The sequence below is a fragment of the Suricata suricatta genome, chromosome 13, assembly GCF_006229205.1.
Source record: "Suricata suricatta isolate VVHF042 chromosome 13, meerkat_22Aug2017_6uvM2_HiC, whole genome shotgun sequence".
Taxonomy (NCBI): domain Eukaryota; kingdom Metazoa; phylum Chordata; class Mammalia; order Carnivora; family Herpestidae; genus Suricata; species Suricata suricatta.
Genome location: NC_043712.1, coordinates 36377186 through 36386929, shown reverse-complemented (window position 1 = coordinate 36386929; position 9744 = coordinate 36377186). Strand labels below are relative to the sequence as shown.

Genomic DNA, 9744 nt, shown 5'->3' with positions numbered 1-9744 from the left:
TAAATGTCCATCACCTGACGAATGGATCAAGAAGATGTGGTATATATTCACGATGGAGTACTACATGGCAATGAGAGGGAATGACATATGGCCCTTTGTAGGAAAGTGGATGGACCTTGAGGGTGTCATGTTGAGTGAAGTAAGCCAGGCAGAGAAGGACAGAAACCATATGTTTGCACTCATAGGTCTAGCAGGAAAAAAAGAGAGACCTAATGGAGAACCAGGGTGAGCGGAGGAGGGAGAGAGAGTTGGGGAGAGAGAGGGATGCAAAACTTGAGAGACTATTGAATGCTGAGAATGAACTGAGAGTTAAAGGGGAAGGGGGAGGGGGGAAAAGAGGTGGTGGTGATGGTGGAGGGCACTTAAGGGGAAGAGCACTGGGTGTTGTATGGAAAACAATTTGACAATAAAATATTATGAAAAAATAAATAAATAAATAAACTTAAAAAAAAAAAGAGTGACTGTTTAAGCAAACCAATAACCAGAGTGCCCAGTCCAGCCAGGGGAGAGATAAGAATGAGATAAGGGAAAATACATCTGAATAGCAAGAATTGATCTAGAGTTAATCCTGGCAATGCATCAATGTTGATCTTGCCACAGGCTCTGGTTAAAAAAAAAAAAAAAAAAAAGGCAGGCCCCCCAGTGCAGATGGGCATGGTTTGGTGTAGGCAGGACTCGCCTCCACTGTGAGTCCCACAGGCTGCTCCTTGAGGCCCTGCCTTGGTAGCTGTGGGGAGAAAGATGGCAGTGCCCCCAATCCCTTCTCAATCCAAGCATTGCAAATCACTCTTTGGGGTCCAATCTCCCTGTGCCGTGGGCAGAGCCGAGGTAGGCCATGTTTTATGTCCCAAGCCCTGCCTCATTTCCAGATCTTAGTCCCTGTTTTAATGATACCACCCAAAATGTAATCCCACAGGCTGGGCCTCTTCCTAGCCAAGGATCAAGTAGAGGGAGTAGGGGAGCACTTCCGCCTGGTACTGACTGGGACCAGGGCACTCAACTAGATATAGGCTCTCTCTCTGGACGCCCTGCCATTAGAAATGGGATGATAGGCTCTCTCTCCGTCTCAGGCCAAGTTTTTTCTCTTCTCCATGGACAGTCCTATGAACAGTTTCAGCCACTCTTTCTCTTCCCTTCATTTCTCCATGAAGGGGGCTCCTTCCCCTCTGTGCCTCCAGGTCCTGACCCGTTTTTATTTTCCCCAGTTCACACTCATGCACCTGTGAGGCTGTCTTCTTAGTGGACTCTGTCTCTTTTCCTCCCAGACTCTTGCAGTTCAGTGTCCTTTGGCTTCAGCCCTTCTTTGTTTGAGAGATGTGGGTGTGAAGTATCAACCTCCCTAATTCTCTGCCATTTTGCCTCAACCCATCTAAACTGCATTTTTAAAGGTGGATTTTATGGTATACAAATTATATCTCAGTTTAAAATCATAAAAGAAGGAAGAAATGTCTCAGAACAAAAAAATCTAAGTTTCTACCTTAAAGAAACCAAACAAACAAGGAAACTAAACCTTAAGAAAGTAAAAGGAAGAAAATAATAAAGAACAATTTTATAATAAAATTATAAATAGAGAAAATCAATGAAAACAAAAGCTGACCTTTGAAATGATCAATAAAATTGACAAACCTCTAGCCAAATTGACCAAAGGAGGGTAAACATAAACAAATTACTAATATCTGAAATAAAATAAGAGATACCATTACAGATCCTACAGATGTTAAAAGGATAACTAAGAAACATTATGAACAAGTACATACCCATTATATGGTGGTAGGCAGAATAATGGTTCTCCAAAGATGCCAACACCCTAGGCCCCAGAAACTATGAACATGATACCTTATATAGCAAATGAGCTTTACAGATGTGATTAAATTAAAGTTTTTTGAGAGAGAGAGAGAGAGCGAGCACGCGAGCGAGCAAGCAGGAATGGGGCAGAGAGAAAAAGAAAATTCTAAGCAAGCTCCACACCCAGTGCAGAACCCAATGCAAGGACTGATCCCATGATCCTAGGATCACGACCAAGGCCAAAATCAAGAGATAGACACCCAACCAACTAAGCCACAGAGGCTTAGATTAAGATTCTTAAAAATTAAGATTCTTAAAATGGGAAGATTATTCTGGATTATCTAGGTGGGCCCAATGTAACTCCAAGGATCCTTTTAAGAGAAGGAGGCAGGCAGGCAAGTCAGAGAAAGAAATGTGACAATGGAAGAAGTCAAGGTGATATGATGTGAACAAGATATGACCATCCATTGAGGCTTGGAAGACAGAGGAAGCCACAAACCAGAGAATACAAGTGGCCTACAGAAGCTGGAAAAGGCAAGGAATGGATTCTTCCCCAGGACTTCCAGAAGGAATATAGCCTTGCTGTCACCTTGATGTTTAGTCCCATAAGACTCGTTTGGGGCTTCTGATGCTCAAAATTATGAAATAATAAATTCGTGTTGTTTAAGCCACTAAGTTTGTGGGAATTTTTTACAGCAACAATAGGAAACTATTATCATTAAGAAAGAATAAACTTCTAAGCTCACTCAGATTGTTGGCAGAATTAATTTCCTGTGGCTATAAGAATGATGGCCCTAGATTCTTGAAGGCTTTGCTGGAGGCCTCCCTTAAACTGATAGAGAACTTTTATTTAAAAAAAAAAAAAACCCTACAGCTAACATAACTTAATGATGAAAAACTGAGTGCTTTTCCTGTAAGACTGGATGTCTGCACTTACTACCCTTATTCAACATCATCCTGAAATCCTAGCAGTACAATAATGAAAGAAAAACAAATAAAAAGCAGAAAGATTATAAAGTAATTAATAAAACTGTTTCTGTTCACAGACAATAAGACTGTCTACATGCAAAACCTCAAAAAACCTACAAAAAAATTCTTAGAGGGGCACTGGGTAGCTCAGTCAGTTAAGCATCTGACTTCGGCTCAGGTCATGATCCTACAGTTCATGGTTTCAAGCCCCGCATCGGGCTCTGTGCTAACAGCTCAGAGTCTGGAATCTGCTTCGGATTCTGTGTGTGTCTCTCTCACTGCCCCTTCCCGGCTGGTGCTCTGTCTCTCTCTCAAAAATAAATAAAAACATTAAAAAAAAAAGTTCCTTGAACTAACATATGAATTTATCAAGGTCACAGGATACAGAAACAATAAAAAACCAATTGTATGCCCCTAGAATGAGATATTGAAATTATGAAAACTGCTCAAGAAATATGATATGTATAACAAAATATGTGCAAGATCTATATATTGAAAACCACAAAACGCCAATAAAAGAAATCAGAGGAAACCTAAATAAATTAAGCGATATACCATGTTAATAGGTTTGTGAGAGTTAATGTTAAGATGACAATCTTCCCCAAACTGATCTAAAGATTTAACACAATTCCCAGATGTCTTTCTGTTCTCCATTATTGATCTATGTCTTCATCCTTTTGTCCTTAGCACATTGTCAACTTTATTAGTAGAGCCTTAGAGTAAGTCTTAAAAGTCAGGTAGTATGAATCCTCCAGCTTTTTTTTTTCAAAATGGGTTTGGATATTGTAGTTCCTTTGCCTTTCCATATATATTTTAGAGTCAGCTTGTTGATTTGTACCAAAAAAATCCCATTGGAATTTTAAATGGAATTGTGTTAAATCTTTAGATCAGTCTGGGGAAGATTGTAAGTTCATTATAAAGTCGAACATATAAGTAACCAAAACACCCAGCAATCATATACCTAGGTATTTACCCAAGTGAAATGAAAACTTATCACACAAAAACCTGTATGTAAATGTCTATAGTGACTTTATTCATAATTACCAAAAACTGGAAATAGCCAAACTGTCCCTCAACTGACTGGAAGTATGAGGGAAAGAAATGGAAAGAGAAGAACCAAGATATAAGAGCAGAGACTGACCAACATAACCCTGGGGTCACAGCAACAACAGTGGGTGAGTCTTCTCTTCAGAACACCCATCTTCTCTTCAAGATACCCACTAACTCTGGCAATTCCCAAGCTCTGTGCTGCTGGTTCTTTTGTTTCGTTTTTTGGTTTTGTTTTGGTTTTGTTTAATTGAGAGGAAATTCACATAACACAAATGTAAACATTTTAAGAGAACAATTCAGTGATTTACAGTACACTCACAATCTACAGAATGAGGTACACCTGGGTGGCTCAGACGGTTAAGCAACTGACTTCACCTTAGGTCATGATCTCACAGTTCATGAGTTTAGCCCTACATAGGGTTCTGTGCTGACAGTTCAGAGACTGGAACCTGCTTTGGATTCTGTCTCCCTCTCTCTCTGCCTCTCTTCCTCTCTCTCTCTCTCTCTCTCTCAAAACTAAACATTAAAAATTAAAAAAAATAATCTACAGATTGAGAGAAATATTTATAAATCAAATGTATGATAATAATCTAATATCCAGGATACATTAAGAGTTCTTAGAACTCATCAACAAAAAGCAAACAAAAACTGGGCAAATGACTTAAATAGGCATTTCTCTAAAGATGACAAAAGAATAGCCAACAAACACATGGAAAGATGGCCAGCACTATTTGTCATTAGGGAGATCGAAACCACCATAAAGCACCACTTATATCCACTCCAATGTCTATAACAAGAAAAAAAAAAAAGATAGAAAAATAACAAGTATTGGTAAGAGTATAGAAAAAAAGGAATTCTCATACAATTCCTCTCATACAATTCCACAATGGTTCAGCCATTGTGGAAAACAGTTTGACAGTTCCTCAAAAAGTTAAATATAGAATTACCATGTGTTGTTTGGTTCTGAGTTTTAGATTCCTAGGAGAGACTATGACAGCACCAATCTAAGTTGGATGTCTACCTCTGGATCAATGGGCAGTAGCCAGGGAATGAGGTGCCTAAGTCTAAGAAGGCCACTGGAATCTTATCTCTGTGTACTAGAGGCACTCACAGCAAAGAGAAACTGTGTGCTATGTGGTCCCCAAAAGATGTGTATTGTAAGCAAAAAGGGTGCATTTGATTATCTTCCACTGGAAGTCACCATCAGAATATGAAAAGGACAAAATAGGATTTAGTGGCATTCTGATTACCTCCCCCGCCACCATAGTCTCCTTAGTATCCCAACAGGGATTTGTCTAAGGCCTAAGAGAAAATACACTCATTCTCACACTTATATTTTAAAATTTTTGTTTGAATGGCCAGAAAATCATATGCACTTTCATTCAGTCCTTTATCTAAAAGATAACACTTCTAAGTGTTTAGGGTAGCCTTTAACATGCAACTAACTACCTGCTCAGAAACACCCACCATATTAAAACATCTAAGTATTTAGAGTTCTTTATCAAATAGCCTCTCTCTGCCTTTCTGAACTCCTTATTTATTAAACATTTGTTGAATAGACAATGTTCTCTACTCTTCAGACACTAACATGGTTATGCTGGCCATTATTTGTCAGTCTTAATGACAGGAGCTTATGGGCATATGGCATCTACTTTTTGAACTCAGACCATCCCAGAATATTTGTGGCATATGTTCATCATACTTAAAAGATGAAGAAAAAAACAGTTGAAAACACAATCTCTATCTTGCAAGAGCAGTTCTGTGTTACAGGGCACTCTCCAGCAAACTTTGACCCTGTCTAGTCAGAGTCCTGACTGCCTCCAGGCCTACATTGTTCACTCCCACCCTGCTTTTTCTTTTTTAAAAATACATATCTATTACTGAAGTACTGTTGACATACAATGTTGTATTCGTTTCAGGTATACAATATAGTGATTTGATAATTCTATACATTATTCAGTGCTCACACAATAAGTGTAGTCACCACCTGTCACCATATAATGTTATTACAATATTACTGACTATATTCCCCTATGCTATCATTTTAATCTCCATGATTTATTTTATTACTGAAAGTGTGTACCTCTTAATCCTCTTCACCCATTTTACCCATCTGACCACCCACCTCCCTCTCTGGTAACCACCAATTTGTTCTCTTCATTTACAAGTTTATTGCTTGCTTGATGTTTGTTCACATGTTTTGTTTTTTAGATTCCACATATAAGTGAAATTATATGGTATTTGTCATTCTCTGACTTATTTCACTTAGCATAATACCCTTTGGGTATAACCATGTTGTCACAAATGACAATATTTTATTCTTTTTTATGGCTGAGTAACACTTGAGTGTGTACGTGTGTGTGTGCGTGTGTATGTATACACATACTCCATCTTCTTTATCTATTCATCTACCAATGGGCACTTGGATTGCTTTCACATCTTGGCTATTATAAATAATGCTACAATAAACATAGGTGTGCATATATCTTTTCAAACTAATGTTTTTGCTTTCTTTGGGTAAATACCTAGTAGTGGAATTACTGAACCATGTGGTATTTCTATTTTTAATTTTTTGAGGAGGCTCCACACTGTTTTCCACAGTGGTTACACTAATACGCATTCCCACTAACAATTTATTCAGTGTTCCCTTTTCTCTACATCCTTGCCAACACTTGTTATTTCTTGTCTTCTGAATATTAGTCATTTTAAGTGGTTTTTGGTGATATTTCAAAGAATGAAACTGGACCACTTTCTTACACCATACACAAAACCAAATTCAAAATGTATTAAAGACCTAAATGTGAGACCTGAAACCACAAAAGTCCTAAAATAAAACATAGGCAATAATCTCTGGGACATCGGGTCTTAGCACCATACTTATGGATAAGTCTTCTCAGGCAAGAGAAACAAAGGTAAAAATAAACTATGGGGACTACACCAAAATAAAAGCTTTTGCACAGCAAAGGAAACCATCAACAAAATAAAAAGACAACCGACTGAATAGGAGAAGATATTTGCAAATGATATATCTAAAGGGCTTAATATCCAAAATATATAAAGAACTTATACTATTAACATCAAAGACAAATAAATAATCTGACTAAAAATGGCCAGAGTGGTATGCCTAGCTGGCTCAGGCAATAGAGCATGCAACTCTTGATCTTGGGGTTGTGAGTTCAAGCCTCATGTTGGGCATGGAGCCCACTTTAAAAAAAAAACAACATAGAGGACCTGAATAGACATTTTTCCAAAGACACACAGATGGCTGATAAACATATGAAAAGATGTTTTTAAATCCCTAATTGTCAGGGAAATCCAAATCATTTTGCTGCTTCTTTGGCTATTCCATTGACCTTGAAATCTTATATTATGCATCATAATTCTATTGTGTCCCCCTCACTAGAGGAGATAAGGTAAACCACCTTCAAAAATTTTGCACTGACTGGGGGTGCCTGGGTGGCTCAGTAGCTTAAGTGGCCGACTCTTGATTTTGGCTCAGATCATAATTTCACGTTACGTGAGTTCAGGCCCCACATTGGGCTGTGCACTGACAGCACAGTGCCTGCTTAGAACTATCTCTGATCCGCCCCTGCTTGTGCTCTCATTCTCTCTCAAAATAAACTTAAAAAAAAAAAGTTTGCACTGACTAACCTCTCCTTATATATATACTAACTACTTATAGTAGTACTTATATATACTAACTACTCCTTATAGTAAAAGCTCTTTTCTGAAAATGAGAACCCTGTATGTAATTTTTAAGAAATAAAGGAATTTAGGGGCACCTGGTGGCTTGAGTGTTTGACTTTGGCTCAGGTCATGATCTCACAGCTTGAGGGTTTGAGCCCTGCGTCAGGCTCAGTGCTGACAGCTCAAAGCCTGAAGCCTGCTTCAGATTCTGTGTCTCCCTCCCTTTCTCTCTCTGTCCCTCCCTGGCTTGCGCTCTCTCAAAAATAAATAAATAAACATAAAAAGAGAAACAAAGGAATTTGATAAAAATTTTATATTTTTTTATGTTTGTAATACTTAAATATCAATAATAAATTAAATGACAATCATGTGGGTTGCCTGGACAGCTCAGTTGGTGGTTAAAGCGACCAACTCTTGATATTGGCTCAGGTCATGATCTCAGTTTGTGAGACTGAGTCCCCGGTTGGGCTCTGTGCTAACAACACTGAGACTGCTTGGGATTCTCTCTCTCCCTCTCCCCCACTCACATGCTCTTTCTCTCTTTCAAAATAGATAAAAACTTTTAAAAAATGACAATCATGTGTTTTCCCTAACCCAAGCTCCTCCCTTCATGAAGTAATCTGTCTCTCTCCTCCTTGGAATGCCCGCTGCATTTCATTCCTCTACTGAGCACAACTCATTTTGTTTTATACTGTGGTTTTCTGTCAATGCTTGCTTCCTCTTTGAGATTACAATTTCATGAGGGAAAGTTCTTGTGTCTTAATCTTATTTGCATCCCTTCCAGTTCTCAGCTCAATGCCTGACATACTGTAGGAGCACAATATACATTTTTTTGAATGAAAAAAGGAATTAACCACCAGACATTTCTATGGTGATATTATTACAGCTGCTTCTTCCATATAAGCCTGTCAAACAGCCTGGAAATAAAACACTTACTGAAAACAGTTCAGACAACCATATTTGTGAAACTGTTGTTCTAATGTAATTCTAAAGAAAGTTTGGGGCTTCCAGGCTATATGGAAAGCTGTCTGTTCTTTTGTGTTACTTTCACAAGCAAAGGGGAAAAAAAAGATAGTAGTTCCTGAGAAATACGTACTAATTTTAGAATTCCATATATTAATGATTAGTAACCTTTCCTTTCTCAAGGCAGTACAGTAAAAAAAAAAAAAACAGTAACTTGGGGTTTGAATCAGAATCTAGGGACTTCAAAAAACTTTTTTTAATGTTTTATTTATTGTTGAGACAGAGAGAGACAGAGCATGAGCAGGGAGGGGCAGAGAGAGAGGGAGACACAGAATCTGAAGCAGGCTCCAGGCTCTGCGTTAGCGGTCAGCACAGAGCCTGATGCGGGCTCGAACCCACGAACGTGAGATGAACCTGAGATGAAGCTGGAGGCTTAACCGACTGAGCCACCCAGCCACCCCAGAATTTAGGGACCTCAATCTCACCTCCACCACATATTGGCCCTGTGACCTTAAGCAAGTCGTTTAATTTCTCTGTCCCTTATTCTCATCACCAGCAAAATTTAGAAATAGCGTACAGCCCCTCAAAGGAATGGTATAAAAATTAACGACTTAATATAAAATTTTTAGAATAGAACCTTGTACTTTAAAAGTGACAGCAATATATTGTACTATATCGACTTTATATTCCCTTTTGGTAAGTACTATGATCTTAAGGACAAAACAAGTTCCTTTCTTTCCCTCTCTACAGCACCTAGTACAGCTTAGGACAAATACTAGATGCTCAGGAAATGTAAATTGTATTTGAGGTATGTATTTGAATGCACAAGAAAATGAAGGTATGTTAAAAATGTAAATGAAATTACAAAAGGTTTTTGGCGTATTATTTGCATAACTTAAATGATTTCTTTATAATTTGTTGCTAAGTGCTTTATGACTTTATCTTTTTCTTGCCCTCTTCAGAGGATACAGTTTGGCGTAATGCATGTTACAGCTCTCAGGACTGCTGGCCTCCTGACAAGCTGGCTATTCTGATAGTCTGAGGGATGAGGCTTCCGCAGCAATAAGTGGGTTACATTACAGTACTGCCTGCTGCTGGAGATGGAAGACCAATAACCTCTGAAACCAGCGCACAGGAAGAGTTGGGGCAGCAGAACACTCTGTGAAAGCTCATTTAGACACCCCGCAGTGGGGTACTGCGAAGGTGAGTGCCCTAACGCGTGGGTCGTCCGCCCGGAGGCCCGACTGGGCAGCTGGGCTTGGCGAGAGAGGAGAGAGCCGAGGCCGCTTG

The 9744-nt window shown here is 38.8% G+C and overlaps 1 protein-coding gene across 1 annotated transcript in view; it reads left to right on the top strand.

Annotated features, from left to right (window-relative positions):
* The first annotated feature begins 9539 nt into the window (after positions 1-9539).
* PHF24 (PHD finger protein 24) overlaps positions 9540-9744 on the top strand; it is a 26266-nt gene continuing 26061 nt past the window's right edge. The window contains exon 1 of the mRNA XM_029920410.1: positions 9540-9657. The gene's annotated coding sequence lies outside the window, so the exon portion shown is untranslated. The remainder of the gene's footprint in view (positions 9658-9744) is intronic.